We start from the raw sequence: 18,456 nt of genomic DNA, 5'->3' as shown, positions 1-18,456 counted from the left end.
GTGGTAGATTTTTTACACTTTTACTACCAATAATCACAGGATTTGTAAACAGTTTTCTCTAGATGGCTAAACCCTATAAATTGACTCCAATAAAACTTGTCCTCTCACCCGTTGAACACTTTGAAGACAATCTAAGCAAATTCATTAATGATGAAAGTATTCCCGATGATAAAAAGCTAGTTTTACTTCAAGATGCACTGCGTCGTGAGGACAAACATAGACCTTATCGTGAGAGACCCGCCACCGTCACAGATTCCCAGTCCCCCCCCCCCAAACAGGAAACATTTCCTCAGGATTCTACAGCAGTAACAACACAATCAAAGGAATTGAATTGCATAGTGACATCAATTGGAAACCTATTGCTAGTGACCTATCGAGAACAGAGTAAAAGAGTATTAACATATCTCATGTTGGATAATGGTGGTGATGATTATCAAGTTCAAGTAGATAGCACTGGGAAACGAATTATAATTCAGGGACAAAGTTGTAATCTACTTGATTTAATTTGTGATATGGTTACGAATCGTAAAGGACGTTTATCATTTGACAATAATCTATAAGGCTTTCTAAATACATCAAACTTCCCCAAAAGAATTATTGGCAATAAGAAAATTCTAAAGAAATTAAGAGAATATAGTAGAGGTGTCAGTCCTCTAACAACGCCAACAACATTTAAAAAAGAAGAAGAAGATTTTAAATAAATCTTGGAAAATACTAGCACTCCTAGTAGCAGCAGCAGCAGCAGCAGCAATGATTTGATAACACCAATGATGACGGCTTGACAAAAGCGAAGACGTATTGATATCAACTCAATGTCACAAGCACCACCCTCAAGTGTACAAAAGGGGAGTGGACATTACACTACGTGTTTGCGTTCAAAATGGATGAAGTTTTAAAACATGTCAATGAAAATATTGGTGAAGTGGGAATTCTAAGTTCCCCCACAACGCTTTCTAAAGTTACCTATGAAGTAGGTGGCAGATCTTTAAAAAATGAAAAAGAGTACCTAGAAAATAAACCGAGTTACACTCTGCATCGGAATCGCAGGCTTCATGGCAAACAATACCGACAAACTAAAGCCTTTTTCCCTCTGCTTATAATGCAAACAAATCTTTTAACTCTAGATGTGATTCAAAGACGTCACAATACACCCTACAAATATATTCTATTGGCAATAAGTGTCTTTAGTCACTATGCATATGCCATTACATTGCGATCAAAGAGAGGTATCTAAGTTGCTGAGGCGTTAGAAAGTATTCTTGAACAAGATTGCTATAGAAACATTCAAAGTGACCGCGGTAGCGAATTTGTTAATCCTCATGTGCAAAAGGTTCTATTGAAATATAATACAAAGCTATATCATTGTCACAGTCCGATAAAGGCTGCATTGGCTGAACGATTCGTCTATAATTTTAAGATATTACACGCTGAAAAATACTGCTGATTTGATTCATGATTTAGATAAAATCGTGCAAATATACAAATAGCGACCGCATCAATTTCTGTCTGGTGTTAGTCTTCAGGAAGTTTATTGCAGTGACAATATATTTGATGCTATTCTAAAGCAATTTTTCAGTGAATAAACAACAAAAAAAATGTGAAGAAGAAATTAAATGTTGATGATACTGTTCGATTTAAGAGAACCACCAATATTTTTGAAAAGAGGAATTATTTATGATGCACTGAACTTTTTAAAGTTTCCAAACTCCTAGACACTGAAACCAGGACATATTGGCTGCGAGACACCAAAGATGATGATATCCTCGGCGGTTTTTATGAATATGAACTACAAAAAGTTAGAAACAGTAGTGAAATTTATCAAATAGAAAAGATATTAAAGAGCCGTACTTGCAGGGGCAAGAGACAGTTGCTTGTTTGTTGGCTAGGATACAACTCTGATTTTGATTCTTGGGTTGAAGACATTAACAATGCCCAATGATTTCTATGTGACATTCATGTCCAATGTCTCCGATCCTACATACAATGATTTGAATAAAACAAGTGATTTTTGGACGAAACTCTCTCCCACTATCAAATTTGACGGCGTGTATGAAGTGGCTCTTGTCGAGTGTATTCTCAAAAATACCAATGACATCCTGAGAAAAGATCGCAAATATGAAATAAAAATTACACCCTATGATTGGCCGCCACCACCCGATAGCGAACAGCATAAAATACAAATGATCAATTTGATGGATTGTCCAATTATATATTGGATGGATTATATGTAGAATTACCATACGAAGAGCTCACTCGTATGAATGATTTATGTTGTCTATCAATAAAAGAATTTCCACTCGTACAAAGGGAGCCTTTCATTTCAACTATGCACACAGGGAGATCAATACCTGCATTAGGTCACCTAGTCCTAGAAAAAAGGTCGTTCTCAACGATAACCAAAAGGACGGTTTTGGCTTTAAACTCAGTACAATGAATTGTGAAAGCTTCCGAGACGGTAATGTTAGTTTTGCTGACTACCCGTCTGCCTTCTCCACGGACATTTGTATATTTATCTATGCTTCATTTGTTGAAACATCCCGGTTCGGCAATATCAATTTCCCCCTACTACGAGTTCATGAACGAAAGACCAATCAAGATCATATTCATCATTACAATATAAAGCATCTTCAGTATATCCTCGTAAACACTTCCTATTTGTAACTCTGCCAGTTAACACTAAGAACTGAATTAGGCGATCCCCTGGCAATATCAAAAGGTTTGGCTGTGATTACATGCCATTTTCGGCCCATCGTTGTCGGTGTTCAAAAACAAGATGTCTAATAGAAAGTGGTATTTATTTGTCCTGATATTGACTGCTATGTTAATACTCTTGGCCCAAGACAGCTGGGCAATGAAATGGACTATTACAAAGGTCGTTCATCAATGTCTGGCTATGGTCTTGGCAGTTGTTTTGCTAAGCTGTTTCGCTCTGCACTACCTCTGGCTAGAAAATATATTGTACTGGCTGCGACAGATTTTGCATCCTCTACACTATACGATTGGAGCTCTGGCAAGGATTTAAAAAAAAGTACTTCGGAAAATCTTAGGTCCAGTGCGCGAACCATTGGCGAGCAATTGAAATCTGAACAAAATGGAAAAGGTTTAAAAAGTCGAGAAACAGTGCACCACTCATCAGTCTCTACTCAGGTAAGAAACGAAAGACATTACTCCTGTCAAAGAAAAGAAGGAAAAAGACGACACGTACAGTAAACAGAAGAAGAAGCCCCAGGAAGAGAATTGTTAGATCGAAACTGGATTTATTTTTATAGACTGAACAATGGCATATCTACCGCATAAAGATTCCCAGCCTTCAATCACTTCATCTTTAAATCTATTCAATGCTGAAAATGTTGATGTGAGTGTAAAACATGGATACTATGAACAATTTTATCCACAGCAACACCTCTCCGATAACATCCACTTTCAAATTTATTCCAATGAAGACTACTTTATGGACATGTCTTCGACATTTATAGATTTACATATGAAAGTTCGGATATCCGACAATGGAATGCCAGTTCGTGCTGATGGAATATCCTACAAAAATTGTATATTAAATAACTTATTTCATCAAATCAGTGTCTACATAAATGGCACATTGGTGAGCACAAGCAACAATCTCTCAAATTATACAAGCTATATACAGTTCATGTTGTTGACACCCAAGTCATACAAGAAATTGAGAGGCACCTCCAATGGTTATGAATATATTACTGATACTGATAGTACAGATGCACTTGAAAAATGCTACAACTAGTGAATTACATCTAGTTAGAAAAATATATCATGACATATCTAATATACCCCAATGGCTACCACCAAATATTAAAGTGGATATAAAATTGACGCTTTCTCCATCTAATTTCATTTTACGAAAGGAACTTCCTGTCAATCTGATGTAACCCTCTCTCACCTCGGCATACTACATGTAAGAAAGGAATAGCTAATCAGTTCTGTTGCTTTTGCAATGGAAAAAACGAAGAGTTAGCGGAAATAATATTAAACTTCTTTATTTTCATCGAATCACCAATCAAATTCATATTACCACTAGCTCACGCACCTTCACAAACTCGTCGTTTATCAATGGCAAAATTCCATCAAAATAGGCATTAGCATTTGTAAAAAGCGCTAGTGCAATAGGATCGTGGACTGACTGCCCATATAAATTTGAGATGTTTGGGCTTTCTTCTCTTGTCTGCAAAGTAATAGAATCCCACTCTATAATCTATCTTTTGATAAATCCTATAGGACATTGTATGAGTTGACAATGAAAACCCTAGGTCATGATTCACAACTATTCGAAAATGGTTTAACCGAAGAAATGTTCGCTAAAACACACGGTATCATTGTACTAGACATGTCTGGCACCCAGGATATGAGTACAGTACGAACGGGGAGTGTGCGTTTAGAGTGTACATTTACCGACCCCATTACCTGAGAGTATTGCACTAATCTCATTAAATCAATTTGAAACCTATTGGGAAATCTCTCCCGAAGGCAGTGTTCTACTAGACCTTGCACATTGAACACCAGTCAAATAATCAATGTATTTCATATGGACCCCTATATGTCCAAATACAGATCCTATTGTCTACCCTCGGACTTCCTTGGAAAAATTCAAAGTGCCAACAATACCCTAATAATTGTTAATAGCAGTCAGTCGACTGTGAATACCGGCCATTGGTTGTGCATCTTTCAAACAATGAGGACGATTGAATTTTTTGTCCCTCTCGGTCTACCCTATACATTCTACACTCCACACATCAACAACTATATTGAAAGCAGTGGGAAAACTATTATTCAAAATAGGAAGAGAGTAAAGGATCTGACGACTAAAAGTTGCGGTTTCCATGCGCTACTATATTTCGCGTACAGATGTCGCGGCTATACTTACAAGCAGTTTCTCAACATTGATATAGACAATCCACGTCTGAACGACTTTATGGTGGAAAATATCCTCTCAGACCTGTATAATATTGATTTTAGTGCCCTATGAGTAAAGTGCTTAAAAAATGTATGTGAATTTGTTCATTAATAAAGGAAAATGTATATTTTTTTATTCCAATATTCACGGCGGCAGGTACTTCAATGTATCTGATATGCCGCTATTCATTTACCTCTTTCAATGGCCTCGAGGCTTTGAATGTCTATTGAACCTTCTTTTGAAGGTGTCAACAGAGGGGTTTGCAGGGATAATATCCCCAGGAAGATCGTTCCAGATAGAAGTGCAACGCCGGATGAAGCTGTTCCTCAAGTACTCGGTTTTCGGCGTATCCTCCTTTAGATAATTGGACCGAGCTGTGTGCCTTCGTGTCTGCCTTGTCGGCTGGAGAAAGGGGGGCACAATTCGAGAGAGCTCGTCTGAGGGAGGCGAATTCATGTACTTGTAGAAAACAGCCATTGACGCTACATCAAACCTTTCATTTAGAGGCTGGAGCAATTTTTGTGTAGAGGCGCAGCCCGCCCTATTTGCCCTATTCTGGATCTTCTGAAGTGGTGCCAACAGCGTTTTCGGAGCACCAGCAAATAGCGGGCATCCATATTCAGCTATGGGTCTGATGCAAGACTTGTAGAGTGGGATGATCGAGCTTGATGGAAGAAGGTTTTTGCAGCGAAGAGTAACTCCCAGCTTTCTTGCGCGAGAGGTTCTCACCCGATCAAGGTGGTTGTTCCAAGAGAGATCAGTGGAGAAATGAATCCCCAGTAGACGAAGCTCGTCGACTCTCTTTATAGCGTCATTTTTGAAGATGAAACTGAGGTGTTCACGTGGCACCTTTGATCGAGTAATTAGAAGATCCTTTGTTTTCGATGCATTGAAGTTGATCATCCATGCATCAGACCACTTTTCAATTTTCAAAAGATCCATCTGTAGGGAAAGGGATGCTTGTGTTGGGTCTTCGTGTATAAGGACGGCTGAGTGTGTCGCGGTATCGTCGGCAAAGTGATGCAGAGGGTTTGCGAGGTTGTCTCCCATGTCGTTTATGTAGATAAGGAAGAGCGTAGGTCCCAAGACACTGCCCTGGGGTACCCCTGCTTTCACTGGATTTTCGCAGGAAATAAACCTGTCAAGAACACCCCGCAGTGAAAGATTAGAAAGAAAGCTCTCAATCACTTTTAACAGACATCCACGAACACCATACACATAGTTTCTTTAGCAGACCATGGTGCCATACTCTGTCAAAAGCTTTCGCAATGTCGAAGGATAGTAGCCTGATGTCGTATCCCGTTGCCAGTAGTTCTATCCAGTCCTGATACTGGGCCACTAGGCAGTCTAATTTTGAACGTTTCCGGCGGAATCCATATTGGCGATCGCCTAGAAGGTCATTTGATTCCAGGTACTGATGAAGTGTTTTATTGGAGACGCTCTCGTAGACTTTGCCAACACAGGAGAGAAGGCTAATAGGCCTGTAGGAGCCCAGGCTCGTTGGATCGCCTTCTGGCTTTAGAGTAGGTGTAACATGGGCGGACTTCCATGTTCGTGGGAAGGTTCCGGAGGGAAAGCACAGCCGGAAAAGCACTGACAATGGTCCAGCTAGTTCGGCACTGCAGGATTTGAGGACAAAATTTGGTATGTTGTCAGGACCCATGGCTTTGGTCACATCCAGATGTTGCAGAATGCAAAGGATCTTGGGAGCAGAAAAATTCACGCGGTCCAGGACAGTGTCGGTTCGGTCAGAGAATTTTGGCACTTCTGTACCGTCATCGTCTAGATTCGAGAATTCGGCAAAAGCCTTAGCAAGAGCTTCAGCCTTTACCTGTGGATCTTGTACCACTGTCCCGTTACTCTGGAGAGAAGGAATTGCGGTCCCTTTGGACGATGGTTAAGCTTCCTTGATAATTTTCGACCAACTCGTTGAAGCTTGGTGGCGAATTTCTCCTTATACTGAACCCAGGATTGCCGAATCACTCAAACTGCATCTTTGGGCGAATTTATGAATGCAATTCTGTTCTTTTTGCTCTTCTAAAGTAGCCATCGCTTGTGTGACTTTTGCTTTGCTCGGATTGTCTTCTTACACTGGACGTTAAACCATGGTTTGTCCTTACTGGACACCTGGATCCGCTTTGAAGGGATATGCTTTTCGACAGAGTCAATTATGGCCTGCTAGTACTTGTCTACAGCTTTCTCTGGGCCTTTCAGGAGAAAGGCACCCCATTGCAGATAAGAAAAAAGCGTTTCTCAATTCGTCCCAGTCACCTATTTTGCATAGACAGATTGTTTGCTCAGGTTGTACTGGAAGCGACCTGTGGAGGTTTACAGGTTAAACGAGAGCACTATGGTAATGATGAAATCATGAGTGTCTACCTTAGAGGAGTCAGGGTGATCTGTAAGGAATAGGTCAAGACGAGATGATCCGTTTGGGCCGTGATACGTGTCGAAATCAACAAGTTGTTCCAGCCCGTAAGAGAGAGATAGATCATACAAATCCGACCCTTCTCTATTAGTATTTTTGCTGCGAAGCCACACGCTATGATGGACGTTGAAGTCTCCATGAAGGATAATGGCAGACTTAGAGTACTTGACCCGAATATATTCAAGGGAGGTTTCAAGGTAGCTGGTAATCTTGTAAGTTGGAGGGTTATACACGGTACCGACAATCACGGATTTATTTGGGAGGGTCACCCTGACCCACAGAGCTTCTTCGCCTGCTGAATCTGGTATGTTCAGGCATGAATAAGGTATATGGCTCTATATATAAACAGCGACACCTCCTCCTCCGTATTTAGCGACGTCAGCACGCTCTCGATCCCGCCTGAGCAGCGTGTATCCCTGTATGGCAACCTCACTGCTCTGAATTTCTTGGTTTAGATTGGTCTCAGTGATGCACATGATAGATGGCTTGACCGAGTTCACTAAATGTAGGAACCGGTCAAACTTAGATCTGAGATCTCGTACATTCCAGTGGGCTACCGTGAACAGGTCCGTTTGGATGGTCGGTGGTCGTGCTGCAGGTCGTCGTCGAAATGGCTGTTTGGTCCGAGGCTTATTGTTGTTAATCATAACCAGGTAAAAGAAGCTTTGCCGGGTAAAATGTCTTACAAAAATGTCTTTATTTTACACTTCAGATTTCTTCTTCTTCGATGTACAGGCAACTGTCGAGAGCCACTAATGCTGGTAGATCATTTGAATTCGCTGTATATTGATCTTGATTGACTGCAAAGTCAGGGTCACATTTTCTATAGTACAATGTAACTTCACTCTTGTCACATCTCTTTGTATAGTCAATGATACTATTTGCATTCATATTGTGAAATTCACGCTTTTCAATCTGTATGTTTGATGCAATATCAGATACAGTGTTTTCAAATGGTGAATCACATGCGGTAACTGCCAAATAAAAATCACTAGGCTTATAGTCATAATAGCCAGTGTCGTCAAAACGATGACGTAGAAACCAAATTGTCTTGTTACTCCATCAATTGAATTGTAGACCTGATTCTTCTTCCCAAAACTATTTAAGACCACGACGATACCAATCTTTTAAAAATAAACGAAAATCTCATTTAGGGTTCTTTTCAATCATACCAGGACAAGTATTCTCCCACTGATCAGATTTGTCATAGTGGCAATTGGAGCATAGTTGCCCTCTAGGATGAGAGTCACAAATCTCTTCAAGACATGAATTGCAGCCTTAAAATTTGCACTGCATATCCTCTATGTAATTTACACGGATTGCATAATTTGCACTTTTCATTATATTCATCAATAATGTACAATTCTCACATTATGACCAACTGCCAAGAGTGTACATACATAGTGGACATGTACAGAACATTTTTTGGTCTCCGATGTCAACTCTTTCACAGCTAAAAAGAAACTGATCCACGTTCGATAAATTCAGAGGGGGATGGGAGAGAAGCAACTGTGGCGTTACATAACCTCTTTTGAAGGGGGAATCATCTAAGTAAAATCTACAGCAATATATTTAAAAATATATCATCGATATTATTCGGCTTTGTTTCAATTAGTTTATGAATAAAATGACTAAAACCATCTCATTAACGTCGTGAAATATTCATAAAATAGTATAATGGTGAAGGGTTATTCTCCATAATATTGAAAAGTGTTCCCTGTGAAAGTATCTTCCGTTGAAGAGATAACTCGAGAAAATCATCACTCAGAATCAAATGTTTTTCCATAATCACAAGATTCGACCTAATTCTCTCTTTCTCAAATTTATTCCTTTTTCAATCTTAACACTCTCACTGCTGACTCTAGACTAGCCAGGATTCGTTCTACTTCAACAATATTCGATAACCTAAAAAAAAATCTAACAAAAAGAAAGGGGACATTTTCGATTTCGAAACAATTTTATTTTGCGTGATCATAATTACAACAATAATATATATTACACATGTACAATTATCGATTGTCCTTCTATAGCTTATTGTCCTCTATATATTTCACTATTGCATTTAAAGCACTTTGAAGTTTATTCACATGTGCTGTATCAACTTTTGCAGCGAAGCATAATTGGTCCTCCAATTTAAATTTGCTCAAAGATAACACGTATCTTGCATATACTTCATCCCATTCAAGACAAAGCCGTGATCCTCTCGTGATTTCTACCGCAATGTTCGCTACTCTCGTATCATTGCTGCTGCTACCAACTCCACTATCAACTTCTAATAGTGTGAACATTCCACTCATTATTGCAAATATGTCTTAATGAATGAATAAACGAGTAAAGTCAAACTGTTCTCTCACTCCTTTAGTTCTATTCTCACACTAATATCAACTATACTGAAAATCCTTCCTTATATCAGTTGCGTCACTTCCCGTTAGTATTTCTGACTCCCTGATTGGCCTAGAAAGAGACACTTGATCTTTTACGTACACGCATTGTAGCCCTCTGATTGGCTGTCATCTTGTTCGAACTGTTGTTCGTACAGTTAGTAGGTCAAAGATCTTGTCATGCTCGTATTCACTGAACATGTTGCGTCACTCCCGAAAGTAGGTCACTTGTTAGTTTAGTACCTTCTGGGCCCCTCCTACTTATGCCCTTAGGGAATATACGGTTCTTATGTAAGGGACGCTCGTAAAAACTTCAGGGAGGGCTCATTTGATTGGAAGTTGAAACTGCTAGTTCAGTTTTTGAGAGTCAAAAGAGATGGAGGGCAACTAGCCACCCACACCCGTATTTCCCCAAATACATCCGATAAAAATTTTGAGATAGCTGTTTTGTTAAAAATTGTTCAAAAGTCAGATAACAAAAACTCAGGTGTCAACACAGCTCCCAAGGGTCCGGGGGCAGGCGTTGTAATTTATACCATGTAAACTTCAGAGAGGGCTCATTTGTCCCGAAACTGAAAGCTCGAGTTCACTCTTCAAGAGTCAAAACAGATCCGAGAGCAACTAGCCCTCCCCCTGCCTTCTTTTTCCAAACCCATCTGATGAAAATTTTGAGATACAGTTTGTTAAAAATAGTTCGAAGGTTGGATAAGAAAAACTCCTGTGTCAATACAGCCCCCAAGAGCCGGTAGAAGGCGTTCTAAGTTATAACCCGAAGGTATATAGGGTTCTTATGAAAGGGATACTCGTATAAATTTCATAGAGGGCTCATTTAATTGGGAATTAAAAGTTCTAGTTAACTTTTTCAGAGTCAAGAGATTGAAGGGCAACTAGCCCCCTTTTTCCCAAACCCATCCGCTGCAAATTTTGATATAGGCATTTTTTTTTAAATTGTTCAAGAATTAGATAATAAAACTCCAGTTTTGACACAACCCCCCAGGGCCCGGGGGGTAGGCGTTGTAAGTTTTGTTCTGGGAGCGTATATGGTTCTTATGAAAGGGATGCTCGTATAAGCTTCAGAGAGGGCTCATTTGATTCGAAATTGAAAGTTCTTGTTCACTTTTTAGGACTCAAAAGATATCCGAGGGCAACTAGCCTCCTTTCCCCGTCCCAAACACCTTTTTTCCCCAAACCCATCCGATTAAAATTTTAAGATAGCCATTTCGTTAAAAATTTTCGCTAAAAATAGTTCAAAGATCAGATAAGAAAAACTCAGGTATCGACGCAACCTCCCAGGGCACGGAGGCAGGCGTTGTAAGTAACGCTCTGGGGGCATATATGGTTCTCATGGAAGGGATATTCGAATAAACTTCGGAGAGGGCTCACTTGATTAGAAATTGAAAGTTCTCGTTCACTTTTTAAGAATCAAAAGAGATCGGAGGGCAAGTAGCCCCCCTCCCCTCCACGCCCTATTTTCCTCAAACCCAGCCGATAAGAGCTTTGAGAGAAGCATTTTTTTAAAATAGTTCAAAGATCATATAACGAAAACTCCGGGGTCGACAAAATCCTTCTGGGCCCAGGGTAGGCCTTGTAAGTTATGCCAGGCGGGGGTATATAGCTGTTATGGAAAAGATGCTCGTATAAGCTTCAGAGAGGGTTCATTTGATTGGAAATTGAAAGTTCTAGTTCAGTTTTTATGAGTCAAAAGATATCAGAGGGCAACTATCCACCCACACCTCTTTTTCCCCAAATGCATCCAATAAAATATTGGTATAGCCATTTTGTTAAAAATGGTTCAAAGGTCAGATAAAGAAATCCAGTGTCAACACAACCCCCTAAGGCCCGGGGGCAGGCGCTGCAAGTTGTGCCTTGATGGCATATATGGTTCTTATGGAAGGGATGCTCGTATAAACTTCAGAGAGGGCTCATTTGAATGGAAATTGAAAGTTCTAGTTCAATTTTTAAGAGTCAAAAGGTATCGGAAGCCAACTAGGCCCAGCCCACGCCCTTTTTTCCGCAAACCCACCTGATACAAGTTCTGAGATAGCCATTTCTTAAAATGGTTCAAAGATCAGATAACAAAACAAAAACCCCGGTGTCGACACAACACCCTACGGCCCGGGGGGCAGGCGTTGTAAGTTTGTCCTGGGGCCGTATATGGTTCTTATGAAAGGGATGCACGTATAAACTTCAGAGAGGGCTCAATTGATTTGAAGTTAAAATTTCTAGTTCACTTTTTAAGAGTCAACAGATCGGAGGGCAACTAGCCCCTCCCCTCTCCAAGCCTTTTTCTTCCCCAAACGCACCCGATAAAAATTTTGAGGCGGTCATTTTTTTAAAAAATAGTTTCAAACATCAGGTATTAAAACTCCGGGGTTGGCAGAGCTCCCCAGGTTCCGAGGACATATATGGATGTATGCCCTGGGTGCATATATGGTTCTTATAGAAGGGATGCTCGTATAAACTCCAGAGAAGCTCATTTGATTGAAAATGGAAACTTCCAGTTCAAAGGACTATTAGCCCCACCTTTTTTCCCCGAACCCGCCCGATAAAAATTTTGAGATAACCATTTTGTTAAAAAGAGTTCAAACATCAGATAATAAAAACTCCGAGGTGGACACAAACCCAATTTTTTTACTTTGATATCGTTACTTTGATACTAGTTTTGATACTTTGATGAACATCTGATTTTGAAAAAAAAGGTTGATTTTTAAATAAGGTATCTTTTAAAACTTGAAACTTTAGCACTCAAAAACGAACAAAAATCAATTTAAAAAACGTTTCAGAAAAAGAAGTTTTTCAAAGAAAGGTAAAGGCCATTTTAAACTTAAGATCAGCATATACAGATACCTGTTAAAATTCAAACTCAAACGACCAGAAATTACTATTAAAGAATAAATGAAAACCAAAACGAACAGAAATTTAATAAACAATCATAGCAAAAAACATACAACAAGTAATAATATAAATGAAAAAATAAATCTTAAAGCGAGTAATGCTTAAACTGAATAAGCAAATCAAGCTTAAAACGAAACACAATATTTAGCTATTGAAGTATAAATGAAACCCAAAACGAACAGAAATTAAATAAACAATCGCTGCAAACAAAAAGACAATATATACTAATATGTATGAATAAATAAATCTTAAAACGAGTAAACTTAAATTGAATAAGCGAATCAAGCTTGAAACGAACAAAAATCACCACAAACAAGAGTTTGGGTATCGCCTCCTTCTCTCACTGTAAAGTCTAAAATCTACTGCGTCATGCCGCTTTACTGAAAACTATATGTGTCTTGAACAGTCTTGGAAAGTATAAACAAAATCAAATTGAATATTTGATATATAAGGATATTAATTGTTTAAAGATCTCCATCAGTTCAAGATTTTATTTCACTCTAATTTTATTTTCATTTTCAATGCTGTAAGAACTGAAAAAGAAAATATTGTCATATAATTCGTTTTCAGTGGACCGCAAATGACGCAGTAAGCTTTAGGTTTTTACAGTTAAGGAAGGGGACAACTTTAGAAATCTTGAATAATTTTAGAAAGAACTAATAAATTAAACTGAATATTTGATGTATAATGATATTAATTGCTGAAAGCTCATCAGTTCAAACTTTTACTGTAATTTTAATGTTTATTTTCAATAGTAAGTACAAAAGAAAATATTTGTAATACAATTTATTTTCAGTAAAGCGCGATGACGCAGTAGGTTTTAGACTTTTACAGTGAGAGAAGGAGGCAATACCCAAACTCTTGTTTGTAGTGATTTTTGTCCCGTTTCAAGCTGGATTTGCATATTCAATTTAAGTTTCACTTGTTCATATTTTTGTTCGTTTTAAGCTTGATTTGTATATTCAATTTAAGCATTACTCGCTTTAAGATTTATTTATTCATTTATATTATTACTTGTTGTATGTTTTTTTGCTATGATTGTTTATTTAATTTCTGTTCGTTTTGGATTTCATTTATTCTTTAATAGTAATTTCTGGTCGATTTGAGTTTGAATTTTAAAGGGTATTTGTATGCCTTGAAATGGTCTTTACTTTTCTTTGAAAAACTTCTTTTTCGGAAAGTTCTTTTTAATTCATTATTGTCTTAATAGAGAGTCAACACATGTCCTGAAATTCATAAGTATTTGAAATTTTTCAAAATTGGAATCGCAAACAGATTGAAAAACAAAATTGGGCAAGTCAACAAAACAAAAGTTTTGCCATCAATGATATCCCCTTGTCACTGTCTATGCACCTTCTAAGTTTAAGCAAATCAGAATAAACAAAACGAGTTGCCCTCGTCTCAGGTGTCACGCATCAATACAGCCCACTTTCACAATACTTAGCCTTCATTGAGGTCTACCTAGCCCTGTCTAGATATCCTTCGAGTTTCAAGCCTATTAGAGATGAAACAAATTTTAGGCTCCTGTCGGGCGTCACGATTCAATACAGCCAAAATTATTTTGAAATTTTAGTCAAACTATTTGAAAAATTATGTTTGTTTTCTTCAAACAAAATTCTATCTCAAATACTTACCGTGTTCCTTTTTTAGTAGTTAATAAATAGGACAGGGAGTCAGAATAAGTTCAGTTTTGTAGTGTTATTAAATTAAAATTGCTGTAGTTTGAACTTATGTTGTTTTTGTACCAATAGAGAATTCTACACATTTCATTTAGGAAAAGCTAATGTGAAGCCACTTCAAGAACAAGTCACGTTTGAACGCCAACACAGTTGCGGATTTAGGCAGAAGCCTAGGTGCTTCCAACCTCCCCCCCCCCCAAAAAAAAGCCTCTTTCTTGCAGCAGTTGCCCTGTAATTTTGATGTATAATTTGGCAATTCTTTTTAAGTGCCCCACAAGAGCAAAATGTCTTTTCTTTACCAGTCTTGGTTTCCTGTTATAAAATATACTTGGTTTATACACTTTTAAGATGTATCTCACAGGATTAGCCAGAAGTCTTCAATCCCTTGGTTACTCCGTGCTTGAAACTACTACCTCCCTTATTGCCAGTATTTCCTACATTCCACAATTTATGCTGAAAATAAGAATTTTCATTACTTTCTTAAGATTTCTTTAGGGATTTTTTTGCGAAAGGACAAATTACCATAGTAGAAAGTCACATTAACTTGCACTTCTTCTTATGATATCAGAGCTTCCAAAGACCATCGAAATCGAATCTAAGGAGTTCTTTCATATTTCACCCACCTTAAACAGTCAGAAGAGAAATGGTAGTATGGTAGAAGCAGCAAAAAGCACTATCACCAATTTTGCATTGAACTAGAGGTAGACTAGATAACTGAGAAACAAACTTGAAGCAAGTTTGCAAAACAACAGATACACAAACAGGGTTTGTATTACTTTGTATCTGATCCAGTTTAGCAAGGCGTCTTAATTATTAAAACTTATCTACTTGGTTAACCATTTTTTGTTGCTGTTGCAGCATAACAATAGCCTCACATATCAACTTTCTTTAAACAAGCAATTGTGTATTGTATGTATAAACATTTTCTTGAAAATGGCTCAGTATTTTATTTTTTTAACCGGCTCCCTGGGATTTTCTGGCCTGAAAGAACAATCTAGATACGTCAAGAGTTTGAAAAAATTCGCTTAGAGCCTTAATTTTGGGGAAAAAATTATGTGAGTGACGTCAAACGTATTTATATACACTTCAAGAGCAAAAATTACATCGCTTTCCCCCAGGAGTGATCTATCGTAACGTTTTGGTATCTATAACGCATGCAAAGTTACACAAGCTGACAAATTAGTTTGAAAAGCTAAAGAAAAAGGCATGGAAAGACAAACAGCAAAAATCATATTGAACTACCAACAAAAATGTTGCACAACGAAGTTCGCGGTTAGAAAACAAAGCAAAATTTCAATGAAATGAACGAACATGCTAGTTTTGTGTGTGTGAGACTGTAAAGGATAAAAAGGAAGGAGGAATTGAATTCAAGCCATAATTTCTTAATTCAACTACAATTACTGATTTGTGAAGCTATCACTTGAATTAAAGCAGAAATGTAGCGACTGGGGAAAAGCTGGGAAAGAAGTTTTTTTGTATATATGACGTCATACACAACTACACCTGATTTTGAACAAATCAAAATGGCTAAAGCAAAAGGCGTGGACAAATGTCTGAGGTAATGATGCACGAAAATGAAGCACAACGAGATCTGCAGAGCATAAAAGCGAATCCCAAACGAAAATAATGAACCAAAAAAAATCTTCGGTTAGAAAAAAAGCAACAGGGATGATCACATCGAACTGCAAACGAAATCTCCGGTTAGTTGAGAAGCAACAGTGAGAACCACAACGAGTCCCAGGAGAAAAGAAATCCTATAAAACAGATGATTCTTTGATGTATTAACAGGAAGAAGGAATTGAATTCACGCTGGAACTTATTAATTCAATCGAAATTGCTGATTTAACACCTCATGACTTAAAACTAAAGAATAACACGATAATTATGCCAATTCATAATTAGAGAATCAAATGTGCAAACCTGCCGCGGGCCGACTGCCGGGACCCGGTACTGATTATGAATAGAGAAGGATACTGTGACACTATGACGATAGTAGACTGGGCAGCAATTAATTTTTTAAACTTTCAGTAGCTTCTAGCAGATGCCTCCCCCAAACTAAAGTCCTAGATATGTATCTGCATATGTGCGATATACAGTGCTGGGAGGTGGACTATAGGAGAGACATAAAAAATTATTACATGCATTTTCTGGCATCACAATTGATACAGCCTTATTTTCTTTTTAAATAATCTGCTTCAGTAAGTTCTCTTGCCCTGTCTACACGCAACTTCGAGCCCAATTGTAAAATACCAATCTGTGGTTTTCCAAATCTCTGTCCAGCAATTTTTGTTGTTGTTGTAAAAGGCTGTTTTTGTGCCCAATTTGTTCCAACATACTATCTTTTACAAAAGGTACTCCTTGGCTGAGGGTATAACGTTGTATGTTTCAAACTGATTAAGGCCAACAAGTTTTTCTGCCCATTTGTAGATGCCTAGCATTCCTCCCCTCCCAGCGGAAATGTGTGATCCCCTTAGGCCAGGCAACAATCCCAATAATTTTGCAGTGAATTGGAAAGAAAAATTCAAAGTTTGATATCATACAACTGATAATTTAGTAAAGTACGATGACGGGTTTTTATGCTATAAACATTGATAAGGAATCTATGACTGCTCCAGTAGTTAGCCGATTCTTTGGTTGGTAAAAAAAAAAGATATTTTCAGAGATGCTTATGAGACTTTTTTCCAAGAAGGTTGGCCCCTCCCCCCACCCACAACCAATTAATCAGTTTCTAAAAATAGAAAAACTTCTTCTAAATTAAACATATAATGCTTAAATATAGCCATGAGCTATAAAGAAATGTTTGCTGATTTTGAAGCAATTCTAAAATCTGACTAATAGAAATTTCCTGAATTTAATAAAATGGGGTGGCCTCACTATTAGCCTGGACAGATGAACAATCTGACAGAAAAAAGACCTACATTTGGAAGCTATTCCATCTTCCCTCCCTATCTCAGGAGCTGCACAAGCTAGAATCTTCTGCTTTTTTTTCTTACCAGAATAGATGTTTCCTGGTATCGAATGTTGCCATATGACACCATTGAATCTGTCAGTATACCTAAGTGGTGAAGCATTTATCCTCTAAAATTTTGTGAGTTCAGCATTTATCCTCTAAAATTTTGTGAGCTCAGAATTTAATACCTGCAGGTAAGAATCCAACAGAAATTTTCAGATGTTTATTATTTTTAGTCCATTATAGGTTATTTCACAATCAATCCTACTATCCAATATTAGTAGGAGCTGTCACAGATTAGACATTCCCCCTATTCAGTTGAATCTAACATTTCTTTCTGTTTTGGTTGATATGACTTTGTCATTGTAATTCCGGTCCTAATCATCTGAAAAAGATATTTGTTTGTTGGTAGACATTTTCAAAGACTGTGAGCTGCCACAAAAAGGACCACAATAGAAGAAATACATGGAAAGGCTGAAGTCATAGAGGCAAACAGTCTTAAACACTTCTGCTACTACTAAAATGTATCATGTATTAGTACTGGGGACCAAGCTTTGCTCAGTGAAGTGAATTTTAGACATAAAACGGTGTCTGGCGTACCCCCACCCCTGCAGAAAATTCCCCATAGAGCCAAACCCAAAGCAAAAATGTCCTCGCCTGTAGAAGAACCTACGTATATAAAAAAATCTAGATGAAGAATTTTTTGTTATCCTGGAAGGTAATTGAGTTATGAGAACGAAAAATTTGGGAATGAATCCAGAGCCAAAATTGTGCTCTGAAAACGTCTTTTCAAGCTGATATCTCTACTCTTTACATTAGGATTTTTTTTTCAAATTAAAGTGCGTTTTTCTAGATTATTTAAAAACTTGATAAATAACAATTTTGCAAAGTTATCAAACTCAAAACCTTTTCTTTGGGCCTCATCTTTGCTGTAGATATATCTTATTTATAAAGTTTCACTTTTGTGCTGCAATGCTTTTCCAAAACCATCACTTTCCAGGGGAAAAGGTCAAAAGATCAAAAGACCTTGGCAGGATATACTTTATGCTCTGGGCCCATTTCTTAAAATTTCATTAGCCTAAAACAACTACTTTCTAAGATAACAAAAAGCACCACATCTAGAAATTTATTCAAAGAGCACTAAAATGCACATTGCGGAGTACATCCATCTTTTAGCTATCAAATTAATCAAAATATCC

General features: G+C 37.9%; 1 protein-coding gene across 1 annotated transcript in view; it reads right to left on the bottom strand.

Annotated features, from left to right (window-relative positions):
* Positions 1-18,456, bottom strand: part of syd (JNK-interacting protein syd) — a 64,791-nt gene that overhangs the window by 26,068 nt on the left and 20,267 nt on the right. The window lies entirely within an intron of this gene.

This window comes from Artemia sp. Qi Xiang Cuo, chromosome 14 (assembly GCF_049724085.1).
Source record: "Artemia sp. Qi Xiang Cuo chromosome 14, ASM4972408v1, whole genome shotgun sequence".
Lineage (NCBI taxonomy): Eukaryota > Metazoa > Arthropoda > Branchiopoda > Anostraca > Artemiidae > Artemia > Artemia sp. Qi Xiang Cuo.
Note: the sequence above shows the minus strand (reverse complement) of the source record. Positions and strands in the feature narration are given on the sequence as shown.